The sequence below is a fragment of the Hylobates moloch genome, unplaced genomic scaffold (genome assembly GCF_009828535.3).
Source record: "Hylobates moloch isolate HMO894 unplaced genomic scaffold, HMol_V3 SCAFFOLD_4, whole genome shotgun sequence".
Lineage (NCBI taxonomy): Eukaryota > Metazoa > Chordata > Mammalia > Primates > Hylobatidae > Hylobates > Hylobates moloch.
In genome coordinates, this window is record NW_026652279.1 from 48013867 (window position 1) to 48035231 (window position 21365).

At 38.2% G+C, this 21365-nt stretch overlaps 1 protein-coding gene across 4 annotated transcripts in view; it reads right to left on the reverse strand.

Moving 5' to 3' along the window:
• Positions 1–21054, reverse strand: part of ATP6V1A (ATPase H+ transporting V1 subunit A) — a 64650-nt gene extending 43596 nt beyond the window's left edge. Inside the window, exon 1 of one of the 4 annotated variants that reach the window (XM_032150144.2) lies at positions 20630–21054. The gene's annotated coding sequence lies outside the window, so the exon portion shown is untranslated. Of the gene's footprint in view, positions 1–3259; positions 3299–20049; positions 20072–20404; positions 20553–20629 lie in introns of those variants that run through there. The other 3 variants (XM_058437493.1, XM_058437494.1, XM_032150145.2) reach the window with 3 other exon arrangements.
• Between the last annotated feature and the right edge of the window lie 311 nt (positions 21055–21365).

A 21365-nucleotide genomic window follows, 5' to 3' on the forward strand; every position in this document is an offset into this window, starting at 1 on the left:
GGGTCTTGCTCTATCACCCAGGCTGGAGTGCAGTGGTGTGATCTTGGCTCACTGCAACCTCCGCCTCCTGGGTTCATGCGATTCTCCTGTCTCAGCCTCCCGAGTAGCTGGGATTACAGGCACGTGCCACCACACCTGTCTACCTTTTTTTTTTTTTTTTTTTTTTGTATTTTTAGTACAGATGGGATTTCACAATGCTGGCCAAGCTGGTCTTGAACTGATCTCAAGTGATCTGCCCACCTTGGCCTCCCAAAGTGCTGGGATAACAGGCTGAGCCACCGCACCCAGCCACTCATCTCTCTTTTTTTTTTTTTTTGAGATGGAGTTTCGCTCTTGTTGCCCAGGCTGGAGTGCAATGGCGCCATCTCAGTTCACTGCAACCTCCACCTCCCGGATTTAAGCTATTCTTCCTGCCTCAGCCTCCCAAGTAGCAGGGATTACAGACATGCGCCACCACGCCAGGCTAATTTTGTATTTTTAGTAGAGATGGGGTTTCACCACGTTGGCCAGGTTGGTCTTGAACTCCTGACCTCAGGTGATCTGCCGGCGTCGGCCTCCCAAAGTGCTGGATGAGCCACTACGCCTGGCCCCATCTCTTACAAAACTAAGATTTTTTAAAAACATAACATTGTATTTTACTAATACCTAGCTTTATAACACAAACATAACCAACTAACTATATTAGCCAAAAAAAAGATAAAACATCAATGTGACTACAAAGTAAATGGACATATCTAAGAGGAAAATGGGCATATTTGAGGATAATCAGAATATTAATGCCCACAGACTCAATACAACTTTGCTACTATTAAAAATAGAGAACAGAAGTGGAAAATTTCTGGTCAATTATTTTAAGCTCAGAACAACAAAGCTACCTGAAACAGAATTTGGGTAAGAAATTCCTTTTTTTTTAAAATTAAGACAGGGTCTGGGTCTGGCTCTATCACCTATGCTGGAGTACAGTGATGCCATCTCGGCTCACTGCAACCTCAGCTCACTGCACTCCACCTCCAGGGCTCAAGTGATCCCCCCACCTCAGTGCTGGGATTATAGGCATGAGCTAGGATTACAGGCATGATTACAGTGCTGGGATTACAGGCATGAGCCACTGTGCCAGGCCTTTTTTATTTATTATTATTATTTTTAATTTTATTATTATTATACTTTAAGTTTTAGGGTACATATGCACAATGTGCAGGTTTGTTACATATGTATACATGTGCCATGTTGGTGTGCTGCACCCATTAATCTCCTGATGCTATCCCTCCCCCCTCCCACCACCCCACAACAGTCCCCGGAGTGTGACGTTCCCCTTCCTGTGTCCATGTGTTCTCATTGTTCAATTCCCACCTATGAGTGAGAACATGAGGTGTTTGGTTTTTTGTCCTTGCGGTAGTTTACTGAGAATGATGATTTCCAGTTTCATCCATATCCCCACAAAGGACATGAACTCATCATTTTTTATGGCTGCATAGTATTCCATGGTGTATATGTGCCACATTTTCTTAATCCAGTCTATCATTGTTGGACATTTGGCTTGGTTCCAAGTCTTTGCTATTGTGAATAGTGCCGCAATAAACATACGTGTGCATGTGTCTTTATAGCAGCATGATTTATAGTCCTTTGGGTATATACCCAGTAATGGGACGGCTGGGCCAAATGGTATTTCTAGTTCTAGATCCCTGAGGAATCGCCACACTGACTTCCACAATGGTTGAACTAGTTTACAGTCCCACCAACAGTGTAAAAGTGTTCCTATTTCTCCACATCCTCTCCAGCATCTGTTGTTTCCTGACTTTTTAATGATCACCATTCTAACTGGTGTGAGATGGTATCTCATTGTGGTTTTGATTTGCATTTCTCTGATGGCCATTGATGATGAGCATTTTTTCATGTGTTTTTTGGCTGCATAAATGTCTTCTTTTGAGAAGTGTTTGTTCATATCCTTCGTTCACTTTTTGATGGGGTTGTTTGTTTTTTTCTTGTAAATTTGTTTGAGTTCATTGTAGATTCTGGATATTAGCCCTTTGTCAGATGAGCAGGTTGCGAAAATTTTCTCCCATTTTGTAGGTTGCCTGTTCACTCTGATGGTAGTTTCTTTTGCTGTGCAGAAGCTCTTTAGTTTAATTAGATCCCATTTGTCAATTTTGGCTCTTGTTGCCATTGCTTTTGGTGTTTTAGACATGAAGTCCTTGCCCATGCCTATGTCCTGAATGGTATTGCCTAGGTTTTCTTCTAGGGTTTTTATGGTTTTAGGTTTAGGCAGGAGAAGGAAATAAAGGGTATTCAATTAGGAAAAGGGAAAGTCAAATTGTCCCTGTTTGCAGATGACATGATTGTATATCTAGAAAACCCCACTGTCTCAGCCCAAAATCTCCTTAAGCTGATAGGCAACTTCAGCAAAGTCTCAGGATACAAAATCAATGTACAAAAATCACAAGCATTCTTATACACCAATAACAGACAAACAGAGAGCCAAATCATGAGTGAAATCCCATTCACAATTGCTTCAAAGAGAATAAAATATCTAGGAATCCAACTTACAAGGGATGTGAAGGACCTCTTCAAGGAGAACTACAAACCACTGCTCAGTGAAATAAAAGAGGATACAACAAACAAATGGACGAACATTCCATGCTCATGGGTAGGAAGAATCAATATTATGAAAATGGCCATACTGCCCAAGGTAATTTATAGATTCAATGCCGTCCCCATCAAGCTACCAATGACTTTCTTCACAGAATTGGACAAAACTACTTTAAAGTTCATATGGAACCAAAAAAGAGCCCGCATCACCATGTCAATCCTAAGCCAAAAGAACATAGCTGGAGGCATCATGCTACCTGACTTCAAACTATACTACAAGGCAACAGTAACCAAAACAGCATGGTACCGGTACCAAAACAGAGATATAGATCAATGGAACAGAACAGAGCCCTCAGAAATAATGCTGCATATCTACAACCATCTGATCTTTGACAAACCTGACAAAAACAAGCAATAGGGAAAGGATTCCCTATTTAATAAATAGTGCTGGGAAAACTGGCTAGCCATATGTAGAAGGCTGAAACTGGATCTGTTCCTTACACCTTATACAAAAATATTTTTTGATTTCTTAAACTTGATAAAGGGGGAAAAGTAATTGTAAAGCTCACATTAATATCCCACATTTGAATTTTTAGGAAATTTTCCTGATTTCAGGTTACAAAGAAAAAACAAGACACCAAAGAAGATCCTATTGATTTAAAGCTTAACTTACCTATGATGTAAACAGCCAAGAAGACAGCCAACAATATAAATAGAAAAGAAAGCATTTGTTACACATCTTTCTTTAAAATCTGTTTTCAGAAGCAATATGCTTATAATTTTAAAAATACCTAATGAAAGATCTCACCACTTGAATATGATTGACTTTATTTCCTCACAATTAATTTTTTTTACATAATTGTAATCAATACTAGCATAAAATTATTTTACTTCAATTTTTCTATGCACTACACAGTCGTTGTGTCATCTTAAACTGTATACTATTCCATTAAATAGATACCATACTTTACCTAACAGCAATAATTCTCTCTATTGCGTACCAAGACTGCTTCCTATTTGGGGCTGTTTTTAACATTTTGCTAATATACTTTTTTTTCTTTTTTTTTTTTGAGACAAGGTCTTGCTCTGTCACCCAGGCTGGAGTACAGTGGTGTGATCAAGGCTCACTGCAGCCTCAATCTCTTGGGCTGAAGAAATCCTCCTGCCTTAGCCTCCCTTACTGGGACCACAGGCATGTACCACCACGCCCAGCTAACTTTTTGATTTTTATGTAAAGACGAAGTCTCACTCTGTCACGCAGGCTGCTCTTGAACTCCTGGGCTCAAGCGATCCTCCCACTTCGGCCTCCCAAAGTGCTGGGATTACAGGTGTAAGCCACTGCACCCTGCCACTTTAATTCTCATTTTAACGTACTGACTAGGTAAAGCCAAGGTAAGGCAACCACCTAAGAATCCATGCTGATGTCTCACAACAGCAATTCTTACAAACACACAGATCCCTATCTAGAAGTTAACACCATATTTCACCTAATTAAGATAATATCAATTTTAATAAACTCCTTTATTTGATGTACTACTAAGAAAGAAAACCTGACAAATTATGGCATTCCAGAAATTGCAGGACAGGCACTAATTTCAGAGCTGTTAAAAATATAGGAGAAAATGGCTGGGCGCGGTGGCTCACACTTGTAATCCCAGCACTTTGGGAGGCTGAGGCGGGCGGATCACGAGGTCAGGAGATCGAGACCACGGTGAAACCCCGTCTCTACTAAAAATACAAAAAAACTAGCCGGGCGTGGTGGCGGGCGCCTGTGGTCCCAGCTACTCGGAGAGGCTGAGGCAGGAGAATGGCATGAACCCGGGAGACGGAGCTTGCAGTGAGCCGAGATTGCGCCACTGCACTCCAGCCTGGGCGACAGAGCGAGACTCCGTCTCAAAAAAAAAAAAAAAAAAAGGAGAAAAATGTCCTAGAAACAACAAAATATGGTATTAGAACTAAATACAGTACAATATTTATATACACGAGAAGTCAGACTTGCCAGCCTCAATAGAAATAAAGTGAAGACCTAAGAAACAGGAAAACAAAAGATCTCTGAACTTGTAGAATGACAGTCTTAAAGCTTCTGCACGTGGCAAAAGACCTGCATACAGTCTTAGGACTCTATGCACAATTAAAAATTATTATCTAATACTTTGGATCACTGCAGATTCAAAGCAGCAAATCATTCGAGAGCTACTCTATAAGAATAAATGGAAGGGCTGGGTGCGGCGGCTCACACCTGTAATCCCAGCACTTTGGGAGGCCGAGGTGGGCGGATCACGAAGTCAGGAGATTGAGAACATCCTGGCTAACAAGGTGAAACCCCGTCTCTATCAAAAATACCAAAAATTAGGTGGGCGTGACGGCGGGTGCCTGTAGTCCCAGCTACTCAGGAGGCATGGTGAACCTGGGAAGAGGAGGCTGCAGTAAGCCGAGATTGCACCACTGCACTCCAGCCTAGGCGACAGAGCAAGACTCCGTCTCAAAAAAAAAAAAAGAATGGAAGGTAAAAAGGAAAGAGATGTGAATTGGCTAATGGTAATAAGAATGGCCCATAACCATCAAGAAAAGGTCAATTTGGATTTATTTTCTAGGAAACATGGGGAAAAAATTGGTAATATGCAACCAGACCCTTAAAGATGTTCAAGCCTTTGACTCAAAAACTGTATTTCTGGGAATGTATTTGGCATGTGGATAAGGACTTATTTATATACGTGTTTACTGTTATACTGCAATATTAGAAAAACCTTTAAAATCCAGTAACGACAACAAAATGTAGTATTAATTTATCTGAAATCCTACAGTATTCCCCCCCACACAAAATGTACTTAATAATAATAATGAAATTTCTTATGTTAAATAGTCTACAATTCCAAGTTCATAGTGCCAAGGACTGTCATCAGAAAGTTCTCTTCTGGAATCCTCAACCCCCATGGCGTATTAGCACTGCAATGACTGGCTTTTGGATAGGCTTTTGTCAGATAAACTGCCTATGAAATGACTTTACCATTTTTTTTTTTTTTTGAGATGGAGTTTTGCTCTTGTTGCCCAGGATCGAGTGCAAGGGCGCAATCTCGGCTCACTGCAACCTCCACATTCCGGGTTCATGCCATCCTCTTGCCTCAGCCTCCCGAGTAGCTTGGATTACAGGTATGCGCCACCACGCCCGGCTAATTTTGTAGTTTTAGTGGAGACACGGTTTCTCCATGTTGGCCAGGCTTGTCTCAAACTCCTGATCTCAGGTGATCCGCCCGCTTTGGCCTCCCAAAGTGCTGGGATTACAGGCATGAGCCACTGCGCCCAGCCGACTTTACCAATTATTTTAAAATTCAGGCAATCATGCAGGAAAATTATCACCTTCAAAAGAAGTCAAACTAGAAACTGTATGACTACTTTAAAAAGGCAATTGCTTAAAATACTTAGAAACTTTTTTTTTTTTTTTTTGAGACAGAGTTTTGCTCTTGTTGCCCAGGCTGGAGTGCAATGGCGCCATCTCAGCTCACCATAACCTCCGCCTCCTGGGTTCAAGCAATTCTCCTGCTTCAGCCTCCAGAGTAGCTGCAATTACAGGCATGTGCCTCCACGCCTGGCTAATTTTGTATTTTTAGTAGAGTCGGGGTTTCTCCATGTTGGTCAGGCTGGTCTCGAACTCCCGACCTCAGATGATCTACCCGCCTCGGCCTCCCAAAGTGCTGGGATAACACATGTGAGCCACCACGCCCAGCCAAAACTTATTTTTAAAACTTTACAATTACCATATTACTCTTGTTACTGAGCAAATTTTGATGGCTTTGCCAAAAAAAAAAAAAAAAAAGAATCATGAGCAGCTAAACTAGCCAAATGTAAGCAATGTAGGCATTTGAGACTGACACACATACAAGGAACAAAAAAGTGACAGCATCAACAGTGTTGTACTAAAAATGTTATTACACTTATATTATAAAATGATGCTGTCCAGGTACGGTGGCTCACACCTGTATTCTCAGCTACTTGGGAGGCTGAGGTGGGAGGATCACGCTTGAGTCCAGGAGTTCAAGACCAGCTTGGACAACATAGTGAGACCCTGTCTCAAAAAAAAAAAAAAGAAAGAAAGAAAGAAAAAGAAAAGAAAATATGATGTCTACTTTTTTTTTTTTTTGAGACAGAGTCTCGCTTTATGGGCAGGCTGGAGTGCAGTGGTGCGATCTTGGCTCACTGCAACCTTCCGCTCCCAGATTCAAGCAATTCTACTGCCTCCGCCTCCTGAATAGCTGGGACTACAGGTGCATGCCACCACGCCCAGCTAATTTTTGTATTTTTAGTAGAGACGGGGTTTCACCATGTTGGCCAGGATGGTCTCGATCTCTTGATCTTGTGATCCGCCCGCCTAGGCCTCCCAAAGTGCTGGGATTACAGGGGTGAGTCACTGCTCCTGGCTGATGTCTACATTTAAACGAATCCATCCTGTCATTTATTTAGTTTTTTTATTTTTTTGAGATGGAGTCTTACTCTGTCGCCCAGACTGGAGTGCAGTGGCACGATCTCGGTTTACTGCAAGCTCCAAACTCCCGGGTTCATGCCATTCTCCTGCCTCAGCCTCCTGAGTAGCTGGGACTACAAGCGCCTACCACCACGCCCAGCTAATTTTTTGTATTTTTAGTAGAGACAGGGTTTCACTGTGCTAGTCAGGATGGTCTCGATCTCCTGACCTCGTGATCCGCCCACCTCAGCCTCCCAAAGTGCTGGGATTACAGGCGTAAGCCACCGTGCCCGGCCATTCTGTCATTTATTTAATGGATGGAATAGAAGAGGACAAAGGTTCATAAACTGTGGTCAGGTATATTAACCAAATGTTTAGAAGACAGTGTCACGTAAATAGGTTCACATTTAATTCAGGAATTCATAAAATCTCCGCAATACAAATATATCCTAAAGCACAAAGGATAAAAGAAGAAAAGAATGCTGCCTAAGGTGAAAAAACACCTCACAATCTGGATTTAAATAATGACTATAGTCAAAAGTCCAGACATTTTCAATTCAGAGGACAAGAAATATGTGTTTCTAACAGTTTACCTAGTATACTATGATTACCAGGGTTTATTTAACTAAATTAGTTGTGGGAAGAAGAGAAGTTTTAAATAGTATGATTTACTAAGAAATTAACTGCCTGCTCCTCTGGTATGTGTTCAAGGTCTTTAATATTGCTCCTTAGTAGCACTTACTACTCTTGTGATTAAAAAATGTGAAAGAAGCTGTTCAATATCTCTCTTCACTTCCAGACTGTAAATGCTAGAAAAACAGGGACCACCTCTGCTTTGTTTATTGAGCACCCCAATTATCCAGTAAGGTACCTTGGCACATAGTAGGCAATTACTAAATACTGCTCAGTGACAGTACTGGCAAGGGTTTGGGGGGAAACAGAAACTCTAATCATTGAGTGAAAACTGATAAAACCCTTTCAAAGTACACTGAGTACACATTTTGGCCTAATGCTTGATGGCGAAGATTTTTAAAATATTCACCTGACGCCAAAGCTGAATCCAAATATTACCATCATAGAATGACCTTCTAAGATAAAAAATTATGATTAAATATTCTTAAATATTAAGAAAATATTAAATTTGATTCAATTTATTGTTATAATTTTATTAGTAATTTTAATGGTCATTTTGTCCAATCTTGTGAATAGTAGAACACATATAATTCTATAATGAACAGATAAAATTTAATCTCTATTAATCTGCCTAGTATTATTATTTAAAATTTTACAAAATTTATTAGCTCAAAAAGGCTCTACTCCAACACATATATGGACAACTGGCTTTTCACAAAAGTGCAAAGGCAATTCAGTAGAGAAAGCATATTGTCTTTTCAACAAGTAGTGGTAAAACCAATGTATACATAAATGCAAAAAAAAAAAAAAAGACCCATAACTATATACAAAAATCTAAAAATGGATGGTAGACCTAAATGTAAAACCTAAAACTATAAAACTTCCTTTGTGACCTTGGATTTGACATAACACTAAAAGCACAACCCACAAAAGAATAAAATGGTAAACTGGACTTCAAATCTCTGCTCATCAAAAAAACATCGTTAGAACAAAAACACAAGGCAAAGACTGGGAGAAAATATTTACAGACATAAACCTGACAAAGAACTTATATCCAGAGTCTACAAAGATCAAAACTCAATAATAGGAAAACTCAATTAAAACAGGCAAAAGATTTGAACATTCACTTAACCAAGGAAGATAGATGGCAAAGTACATGAAAAGATGCTTAAGCTCATTAGTCACTAGGAAAATGCAAGTTAAAACCACAATGAAATGCCATTCCACAGCTATCAGAATGGCTAAAAGTTTAAAAGACTGACAAAAGAAGTGTTGGTAAGGATGTAGAACAACTAACACACTCACATATTGCTAGTAGAACTGTAAAATGGTACAACCACTTTGGAAAACAGTTTGGCAGTTTCTTAAAAAATTAAAATTACACTTACCATATGATTCAGCCATTCTACTCCTTGGTATTTCCCCATGAGAAAGCTTATGTCCAAAGACTTATATGAATGTTCATAGGACCTTTATTCATAATGGCCAAAAAGTGGAAAGACAACACAAATATCCAGCAATGGGTGAATGGATAAACAGACTATGATATATCCATAAAATGGAATAATAGTCGGCAAGGAAAATATGAATCATCAGTACATGTAATGCAAACTAACCTATAATGATAGAAAATAGATCAGTGGATGGTTAAGGACCGGAGGTGGGGAGGTATGGAAGGACAGGATTAAAAAGAGGCACAAAGAAACTTCTTTTGGGTGTGATAGATATGTTCACTATATTGATTATAGCGCTGGCTTCATGCATGTATACATATATTAAAACTTATCCAACTGTATACTTTATGTGCAGATATGTCAACTATATCTCAATAAAATTATTTTTTAAAAAGCACAAGTCATTGCCAGCATGACTTCTATGAAGGCATGCTTCCACAGGACACATATTCACTTTTGCTTTTATTTGTTGACTAATAGAGTATTTCTTTCTTTTCTTTTCTTTTTTTTTTTTTTTGAGACAGAGTCTTACTCTATTGCCAGGCTGGAGTGCAGTGGGTGTGATCTCAGCTCACTGCAACCTCTGCCTCCCAGGTTCAAGTGACTCTGCTCCCTCAGCCTCCTGAGTAGCTGGGACTACAGGCACACACCACCACGCCCAGCTAATTTTTGTATTTTCAGTAGAGATGGGGTTTCACCATGTTGGCCGGGATGGTCTCAATCTCTTGACTTTGTGATCCACCCGCCTTGGCCTCCCAAAGTGCTGAGATTACAGGCGTGAGCCACCGGGCCCAGATGACTAATAGAGTATTTCTAAAGGACTATTTGACCTATGCAAATTTGTTAAGAGAATTTTAACCCTAGAAACAGCATAGGGGGAACAGTTGAAAACTTAACCAAACCAGTTTTTTGTCTGTCTATTTAGAATGAATATATGTGGCTTTGGACGAGGCTGTGTGGGCACCCTCTGGTCCTGCCAAGTTTAGCTGATTCTGGGAATTTCCACAGTCATTTAATAGCTCAGGAGTATAGAAGTCAGATATGCCTCTTAAGTACTTTATTCATCTATATTTTCAGAACGGGGCTAATGGCATATCAGCTTTCAATATGTTGAATGAGAATTTAGGAAAATATTAACTCCATTTTGAATACACTTTCATGCCATGAGGCATAGAAGGGTTTGTTGTCCAAGACTCAGATTAAGCTCTAATAATTTGGACATCAAAGTTGATATGGCTCAATGGCTCATCTGGAGGGCAGAGGAATAGGGAAACTTATTTTCTGCTTTATACTACTCTGAGGTAGAATTAGCTCACAATAAATAACTGTTTCTGACAGCCTGTTTATCTCTATTTACAGCTACTTTCCAAGCTGTCCCTATCCCCAGTAGAGTATCTTAGGGAGAATGAGGTTGTATTTAAAACACACACACACACCCCACTGTACAATAAGCAGGTACTACAGGTATACTACATATTCAGGTACTGCAGGTATACTACGTTGGGACCTGAGAAGATTCTGTATTTTAAGTGTCTATTTTGGATCACATTGAAGAGTTTGGTGTCAGTCAATCTGCTTCTTAGATTCATAGAGATACTTTTTCCTTTCTTGAACAAGTGAAATATTGGGCACTGAAACCAAGTGTGTTATACTCAAAATCATTTGTGGATTTTATAACTCATCTAAATAAAGCTCCTCACTACCTAATTTTGCATTACCTAAGACTAGGACTCACGGATTATCAAAAACTCACTTTTCACAAGAAAGGACACAGCTATTCCTATATTTAGCTAGCTACCACACTCTTAATGTTCAAATGCAATCTGATTCACTATTTAACTATTTGAACACTCTTACATAATTGCTTTGGTACATAAAATCAGCAACTTTCACAATTATTAACAATTATAGCATTTTACTCTTTCAACAGTATCTATTCAAACTTCGATTGATAGAATTTCAATGTATAAATCACATTAAGGAGGATTTCAAGTTATATCTAAAATACTTACTGTTACTTGAAAGTAGTAAGTCCAAAGGTCACACCTCTCATACTGACATTGTTACATTAATTCCATATGACAGTAACTTAAGCTATTACATGATGGTAGATCACACACAATTCAGGGATGCTAGAAATGTTAAAAGCACACCTTCCAAAGACCCAAGCTAAATGGCAGATTTTGGCAAATTACTAAGGACAAAGGTGAATTTCTGAACATCCCTAAACTGGAGAGCAATTTGGCAGTGCCCACCAGAATTCGAATTGTACTTACCTTTGACATGGCTAGTCCATTTCTAGGAATTTATTGTAGATGTACAAAATGTTCTATTAACAAAATATTAACTATAGCACTGTTTCTTAAGCAAAAGATTGGAATGTCCATTAATATGGAGGCTGGTTAAACACCTCGTAATACTATGACAGGCTACATGTTTAGTGGTATTATGGCAGCCATCTCTGGAAAGTGACTCCCTGGGCTCTAATCCTGAGCCCTACCACTTATGAGCTGTGTGACTGTTGGACATTTAATCATCCCGTGCCTAGTTTTTCTCATTTGTTAAATATGGAAAAATAGTGCCTATCGCATAGGTTGCTAAGAGGCTTCCATGAGTTAATAAAACTAAAGTATTAAGAAAGCATCTGGATCGGGGTAAGCTCTCAATAAATGTTACATATGATGATGAGGGTATATTAATACAACTGAATACTAAACTATCATTAAAAAGAATGAGGCAGCTTTAACTGTATCAATGTGAAAAGATCTCCAAGGTAATACTCAAGTGAAAAATGTAAGGTCCAGAATAATATGAAGAGGTGCTACCATTTGTGGATAAATACATGTGGGAAGAAAAGAATAAGGATGAGGGGAGAGAAAACACACTTGTATGAATATATAAATTTTACCATATTTGTACATGTATTACCCATTCAACTGAATTAAAAATATTGTTGGATGAGTAAATGAATGTTAAAACAACTGAGCCAAGTAAAACTATTATATATTGCACCTAATTGACTGAGCAAATAATAGCACATATTATTATTATATATATATTTTTTTCTGAGACAGGGTCTGGCTCTGTCACCCAGGGTCTGCAGTGGCATGATCTCAGCTCACTGCAACCTCTGCCTCCCAGGCTCAAGCAATCCTCCCACCTCAGCCTCCCGAATAGCTGGAACTAGAGGTGTGCGCCACCATGCCTGGCTAATTTTTTTTTTTTTTTTTTAATACAGACATGGTTTCGCCATGTTGCCCTTCAATTCTGGGCTCAAGCAATCCGCCTGCATCGGCCTCCCAAAGTGCTGGGATTACAGGTGTGAGCCACTGCACCCAGCTGGCAAATATATATATGGCTCTTACGTGCTAGTTATTATTCCAATCACTTCTATTATTCACAACATCCAATGAAGTTAAATACTTTTATTATCCTTATTTTAAAGTTGAGAAAAATGCAATGCAAAAAGACACAAGTAACTCCTCCAAAGTCACACCACTAGGAAGCAGAGCCAGGATTTGACTCACACAGTCTGGTGTCCTTCATCTCTTTGCTACATTAATACTACTCTAAAATTATTTTTATTTACATACATCCCAACTCTTGTAAAAAAGACTTTGGACAGCTTACATTAAAGCACATTTATGCAATTAATAAAACTGGTAATGAAAAGGGGAAGAAATACCAATGTGAGAAAAAAATACAGCTACTTTAAGTATGCAAAAAATCCAACTCTAAAGCATCTGCTATTTTCTACCGAGGCTTTGAATGATGTATTCTACTGAGATACTTTTAAAAGGACAGAATCAAGTATTAAACAATTATAAGTACTTTTTATTTTGCTTCTTTAAAGAAGTTCTTGTTTAAAGTTTTCTTTAGGCAAGTTAATCTTGTAATCCAGTTTATATGCCAAAACCCAAATAGGGACTTTTCTTATGATTCTGTCATATGATTAAGTCAGGTGACAGATCCCACACTTGTGCAATGTGCTGTACATCTCTAAGGCAGAAAGCGTGTCTATAGCACTGACTATCCATACCAAAAATAACACGCCAAATTTGTAATCCTATCTAGTAGTCGCTATCATTTTTTGATACATTTTTTTTTCTTACTTTTGAGACAGGGTGTCGCTCTGATGCCCAGGCTGGAGTGCAGTGGCACATTCACAGTTCACTGAATGCCCGGGGCTCAAGTGATCCTCCCACCTCAGCCTCTTGAGTAGCTGGGACTACAGGTGCATGCCATCGTGCCCAAATAATTTTTTTATTTTTATTTTTTATTGGTAGAGGGGGGTCTTGCCATGTTGCCCAGGATGGTCTCCAACTCCCAGGCTCAAGCGATCTACCTGCCTCAGCCTCCCAAAGTGCTGGGATTACAGGCGTGAGCCACCATACCCAGCCTGTTTTTCCTAATTACAAAAATGCTTCATGTCCACTGTAAAAATAAAAAACATATAAAGTGTAAGGAAGAAAGTAAATCATCTTAGTGCCCATTGTTTCCTATAATCCATCTTATACACAGACATGTACAAACATATAGTTTTATATAAATATGTTACCATGGATATTCTCTCTCTTTCCTTTTCTGCTTATTTCCTCTTTCCAATGGTGACAACCAGGTAAAAATATACAAAACTCATGGTGTTTTTCAACTGGCTTTATAAAAAATGAGATATCATTACAAATGTTTCTCTGTACGTCGTATTTTTTTTTCTTAAGATACATGATGGCCTGGGCAATAAGGTGAAACCCCGTCTCTACCAAAAATACAAAAAATTAGCCAGGTGTGGTGGTGCACACCTGTAGCCCCAGCTACTCTGGAGGCTGAGGCGGGAGGATCGCTTAAACCTAGGAGGAGGAAGTTGCAATGAGCCAAGATAGCACCAGTACACTCCAATCTGGGTAACAGAGCAAGATCCTGTCTCAGAAAAAAAAAAAAAAGATACATGATAGAAATCCTTTCAGAATGTACTTGGAAATCCTTTCTAATCACCAGTAGATTTAACTCCTACTATTTAATCACTTCACAACATTCCATAAAATGCCTAGGCCATAATTTACATAACAATACCCCTATCAACAGGCACTCCTTTTGTTTCCACGTTTTTTGCCACTACTAACATTGAAACATTGAAACACTGTTGCAGCTAACACTCATGTAAACTCTTACTGGTGCTTTTATTTCTAAGGAAAAGATTACATAGAGTTAGACTCACGGGTGGAAAATACATGTATTCTCAGTATTAACAGATGTTGCCTGATTGTTTACTAGGAAAAACTCTAACACTTCACATCTCTACTAGCATTTTATGAGATAATCCTTCTCCACATATCCCTGGCTAGCAGTAGGTTTACCACTTAATTTTTGCTTGTCAGAAAAATAATATTTCAGTGTTAGTATATTGATTACTAGTAAGGTTACACATCCTTTTGTGTTTGTTGAATGTTTGGATTTCTCTTCTGTGAACTTCTGGTGATATGTTTTATCTGTATTTTTACTGGGTGAACTTTTTCTTAATTGGTTAGAGTTCTTACAACGGTTAACTCATCTGTTACATATATCTCAAGCCTTTTTCTCCACCTGATTTTGTCTTTGGTCCTTTATTTTTGCCACTAAAGAATCCTTCGTTTCTATGCAGTCTCACGTGTCTATCCGTACTTTTATGACTTTTAGGTTTCCTATCTTGGTTTAAAAAAACTACATCTAGATTGTATGTATAAAGGAAATTTAGGAGATTAATATCTTAAATATTTTATTGTTTACATTTAAGCCTCTAATCCATCTGCAATCAGTTTTTGCATCTGTTGCAACGTATTGGATCAATTATATTTTCTTCTAGATGAGCAAGTTGTATCAGTTAACATTTATGATATATATGTGCCTTTTTTCACCATTGGATTGAATTATCCCTTTGAAATGTGGTAAATTATCTTATATACTGAGATTTACTCTGCTTTTAAAAATTCTGCTGCACTTATATATTTAAAATTAAAAATATATTTACACATCTATAAAATTAAATAACTTACTCAGCTACCTGGATAAGACAAAACATTTTCACTTAAGATATCCAAGTAGTTAAGATGAAAGAATTATTTAGGTGCCTTAATTTTCCATATCAAATTGAGAAATATTTTGCAATGTCTGTTGACATTATGAATTCAAATATACAGAAGGTATAGTAATAAATTTTAATTTTTTTCTTTAATGCATCAATCTAGAGATAATTACTTATTTTGATGCATTTCTTTACAACTTTTTCCATATGTATATACTATTATTATTATACATATGACCTTTTTTCAATTTTATAGGTATTTTCCAATTCAATTAGTCTTCTCTATTTTACCTTTAAACATTAAAAAAATTAAACTAAGAACTAAAAACTTATAAAGTCTGGTTGCTTTTCATTGCTCAAGCACATCTGAAACTCTTCTATATCATATCATATACCACCCATTTTATTTTCAGTGAAATAAGCTTAATTATTTTTCAGAAAAGAAAATGTGGCATATTGCAGATAAAATTTTTTTAAAGGCTTACCACCAAGAGAACAGTTTCAACAGATAGCATTAAGATCCAAAACTGAAATTTTTGTTGTTAGTCATAATAATACCAGAAATAGTAGTGATTTTTAAAACCTTAAGATGTGTTTCCTTCTAAAATTTAAATCTGAAAATACTTATGATATAACATTAATTTTTAAAAACAGCTAATCACAATTGTAAATTTATTAACTAGAGCTAACTACAAAGAAATATACAGAAAAAGGAGTTTCAAACGTAAATAAATCATTATATAATTCTAAAGATCACTTCAGTAGTTTCACGTAAAAATAAATGTTACTACGAAGATACACATCCACTTCAGCTGTCTTTATATATACATACACACACATTACGTACTTTATATACAAATATACAAATATTTATATATAGTATATACATAATATGTATATACTAAATATAAATGAATACACTTATAAAAACCAAAGTCACTTTCATTTCACCATAGGGAAAAAAGAGAATAGCAAAACTTTAATATTCTCTTCAGAAATTATATGGAAAACATTTTTATTGCTCACAATTTATTTATTTACAATAAACTTACTTAGTATAAAGAATAAATTCATTCATAAATCAATAAATCCATTTGTTATAATAGACAATCAACATTAAGGAAAAGTCAATAAACTTAATAAAATCTTTCCTTATGACAAATGAGTACTTTTTTTTTTCCAGGAATAAAGTGATTCATAAACTCATGATAGCTATACTTAAATTATTGTTTAATTTGCTGATATTTTCCATTGCAAAACTACTAACCCTTGTGAATCATGAATTTAGGAAGGGAAGAATTTTACTCTAGTTTATGTCTCCATTATGTTCTCTACAGTTGTCTATTTCATATAAGGATAAAAATAAGATATAAAAACACTTAATTTTTTTAAAAAGACAAAATTTTTAAGCTTATAAGCATTAACTCAAAAGTCCCTGCTCTACAATCTGTACAATTTTAACATACTTCTATAATCCATTGCAGGAATAAAAACTTCAAAATTGAAAAACTGCCTCCTTAAATTGATTCCATATATTAATGATTACAAGCTTTGGAAAATCTTTATACAGAAAATATTAAGACACTGCAGTTGCCCAAATAAGGGACTTTATCTTGATATTTTTCAGATACAATTAATAAATCTGTTTTAGAATCTTTGCTACATTTTTCTTGTTCCCCCATTTTTTGGGTAATAGCTTCTTTTCAAATTTTACTCTTTTCTTCATGCCCCAAACCTGCTGCTCACAGGGGACATCAGTCAATTCTGTGGGTTGTCTTATGTCTTCTTTAGAAATTCAGTATATAAAATCAAAGTAGTTATCAGTAAAATTAATTTAAAAATTTTTTTACAAAATATGTTCTAGGCATTTTACATTCATGATCTAACTTAATAGCACCTATGGTATAGATTTAAACGTGAGAAAACTTAACCTTACTTAAGTACACTGTCCAAAGTCACACAGTTATTAAGTGGTAGGGCCAGAACTTCAACTAGGTCTCTATGACTGGGAAATCAGCAATTCATGTAAAGTCTGAGCTACACTGCTTTACCATTTTACACACCACTTAGTATTTTTTTTTTTTTTTTGAGATGGAGTCTCACTCTGTTGCCCAGGCTGGAGCGCAGTGGCGTGATCTTGGCTCACTACAATCTCCACCTCTTGGGTTCAAGTGATTCTCCTGCCTCACCCTCCTCAGTAGCTGGCACTACAGGCACTTGCCACCATGCCTGGCTAATTTTTTTTATTTTTTTAAGTAGAGACAGGGTTTCACCGTGTTAGCCAGGATGGTCTCGATCTCCTGACGTTGTGATCTGCCCGCCTTGGCCTCCCGAAGCGCTGGGATTACAGACACCACTTAGTTTTTAAGATATTTTCACATCGATTACCTAGGGTTTATGTCATAGGAAGGTTCCTAAGTATCAAACCTGAACCCCTCCCCAGCATTACTTAAAAGGACATATAACTAAAGTGGCAGAGCTGAATGAAGATCCTCTGACTTTTAGTCTAGTGCTAGTCTATTTACAGATCATGCAGAGCCACTTTTTCATTTAGTACAATTCATTCCTCTTCCCTTCTCTCCCATATTTTGATGATAACCATACTTACTACTAAACAAACATGCTGTGAAAATAAGTTGGTCTCAGCATTAACAAAGTCCATCTGAGGTTTTTATCTATTGTATTGACCATGAATTTGGAAGGTTATTACCAGTCTATATTTAAAAGCTAACATTTAGCACACAACTTTAGGAAGAGCTATGATCTGCAAAAATTAAAGTGGTTTAATTTCCTTGTCTAATTGCTCAACATTCATTCAATAAACAATTTACTGAGTACCTATCAGGTACTTCAGTATTCTGGTGCTGAAGACACAATAGTATTATAGTTCACAGTCCTGACAGCTTTATGATTTGCTGAGGAACAGCCCAGGAAACAGCAATTAAATACAATGCTAAAAGTGCAAGTAGAAGAATAGAAAAGATGATGATGATGATGATTAGTAGTCTATAGGACTGAGTGGCTACCTCTGCCCATGGGGGAAGAAAGCATTCTTAGTGGTGGCAAAAATCTGTAAGGGCACTGAAAACAAGGAAGACCTCAGGAAAAGAAAACCAGAAGTGCCAAGGGCCCTAAAATAAAACCAAACCCTTATGTTTTATTTAATGGTGGACTATAGCACAATTCCCTAATAAATGTTAAGATTTCTACATGTAACACTCATAAACTGATAAGGCTAGTCTCAAATGTTTTCCAGGCTTCCAATCCTGTGTGTGTGTGTGTGTGTGTGTGTGTGTGTGTGTGTGATCTGTGTATAATGTCAAAGCTTTTTTTCACATTTAACCTTACTAGCAACGTAGTCACCAATTCCTGCTACTAATCTACATTTCATCAGTGGTCTAAGTTATTGCTTTCACGAGTTCCCTAAAATTGGGGGAATTGTGAAGTAAAACTGCAGACTCATCCAACCACTTTCATACTGACATTTTCCCCTCTAGTAGTCAATGCTTCTAGCTGGTTTTCTCTTTCCCATTTTGGTCTCAGCCAGACAGGACTAGTTAGGACTTCCAGACCACATAAGGAATTCTCCTTACGTGGTGCCATGTCACCTGGTCAATGAAGTAACACTTTCTTTTTTTTCCCCCTCTCCTCTAGAGATCAAGGAACCTTATTATGGATAAAATTAATAGATAAAACTACATATATATATATATCTACAACAAGCATGATGACATAAATATATCAATATATTAGTCTATTGTCCAGTATGGGTCATAAGTACGAAATGCTAAAATGGTAAATCCACAAGAGATAGTAGTAATCTTCATTACTTGGGGAAAGCAACATCTCCGAGGTTATGTTTTCTAGTAAGGAGCATCAATAAGCCAGGTTATGTATTTTGCACTTACTATAAAAATACTTTGTTAAATTGCTGCTATTGTAGAATTTTAACATTTTGTTCTCCTTAACAAAAAAGACCGTTTATTGTATAGAATTTGGAAGACACAGAAAAACAAAAATAAATCAGTCACATCCACCACTCAAAGATGATTCTATCTTCCTCATTTTCCAGTAGTCTTCTCTAATTATCTTGGTTAGAAAACTACAAGATTTAACTGAGCATATAATTTTTCATATTAAGAAAGGTGTAATTTAAATTTTAAAAATCAAAGTTGTAATATCTGTAGACCTTCAATTGAAAAGCAGCATGGAATTTTCTGAGTTTGCAGTATAAATAAAAGAGTTTAACCACAAACTGAAAAACATTCTTCCCTAAAGCACATTGTTTGGGGTCAAAACATTGGTAATACATTACAGACGGAATGGGAGTACTTGGGTTGGACAACACCTGTATTTTCAATTGGACAACAATTTCTGTATTTTCACAAAATACTATTCATCAAAATCGGAAGAGGGCACCGGGAGTTTTACAAATGGGGAAAGCTAAAGAGGGATACAAATGCTACTTAACCTAAATTTACCACAAAGCCGGTCAAAGAATAGATTGGGAGTGCCAATTCAGTAGTATTTTAGGGAAAAATGACAAAAAGGGAAGGATTGAAGGCAGAAAACGTGCAGACAGCAACATCTCGATTTGATTCTACCTTTAAGCATATGGCCAAATAAATTTGGTTTAACAATATTTCCAACCCAATCAGTTTCTTATTTCGGTTTCAGGAACCCTACTCACTCTTCCCTAAACTAGCCTGGGCCTCCTGCACACACCACCACAATACCATCTTTCAACGCCTCCTCATTCAATCGAGACTGTCGCATTACTAACACCTCCTGTTTTGAAGACAGTATTCCTTCAACTGTCCTCCCTCTCAGAGAAGAAAAAGTAAAAGCCCTTCTTTTACCCTTCTAGTCCCATCCGAAGCACGTGAACATCTACGGAACCTTCCCTGCAGGTATGTCAGATAAAATCCTTAGAATCACTGAGAAAGCACATTCGGAGCGAAGCTTCACAGTGACTCTGCAGTGACAGTCCCTCCCAAGCCTGTCTCACCGGAGACGCCTCTGCCTTCAGGGTTTTTGCTACCTCCCCGCTCCTCAGCCCCGAGCTGAGGGTAAGGACAGTGAGGACCTTTGCCAAAGAATGGGCTTTAAGGAATCGGACCTAATGTCTACTGCAGACCCTGTGAAACGGCTGAAACAATCTGCTACCCGAAGCCCCAAAGGCTCTGAGTAGTGAACCATAATGGCCGCACTCACTTCCAACCCTGGGAAAGGTGGACATCTGAATCCCCAAGTAGCGGGAACGACCACACTTGGGGGAGCGGGGGTTAAGGAGAAATGAGCTCCTTGCCGGTGCAGGGTGACAGCGGGGAGGAAGCCTCAGGCAGAAAAGTCGCCGTTCACACTCTCCCTTCTCTCTCTCCTCTGCCTCCTTCCACCCCCTCTATCCCCACCACTCGCCAGTTACCGGTCGCCGCTCACCTGCTGGGGCGCGAGGTGCAGAGACTGTACCGACCGAGGACCCAGAGGCTCTGTCACCACGGAGGGGAAGTCCTCAGCTGCACGGGGTGGGGGGAACCAGTCACGTGATGTCGAGCTCCGCCCTGCCTCCTCCATCCCAGCGCACTACATCTCGGCGGGCCTGTATTTTTACGGATCCCTTGAATATTAATTTTCTTGGATTAAAGAAATAAAAGATAAGTTTTCACAAAGACTATGTTATAAAGTACAATGTGGAAAATGTGGACAGCAAGAGTTAAAGCGCATTGCTAAGGAAGTGACGTTCACGCCACAATCGAGGGACAGGAAATGGCGGTGAGATTCCGTCCCTCTGGAGTCCGCCGGTAAAATTCCAGGCTCTGAGGTTTGGGCCAATCACGTGATCTTAAAACTTGAGGCGTGCTGGAGGGTAGCCAATCTATCCGTCCGATTGTTAACTACGTTTGTTTTAAAACACCTAACTTACTTGAGCTTTCCACAGGTTTCTTTACATTTAGAACTAGCTTTATAAAACCCTACGAGGAGGCAACAGCGTTTGAAGGTCACTCTGGAGACCACAAACTGGGAAGAACGGGGCCGAGAAAAACTATATTGCGGATATGGGACAGGACAGGGAGGGGTGGAAAAATCTGGATTTCACCGCCAGGGCCTACCGAGCCAGCCCCACAAGTAGTGTCGTAAGCGGGTGGGAGGGAGGAGCATGACTCCAGAAACCCCA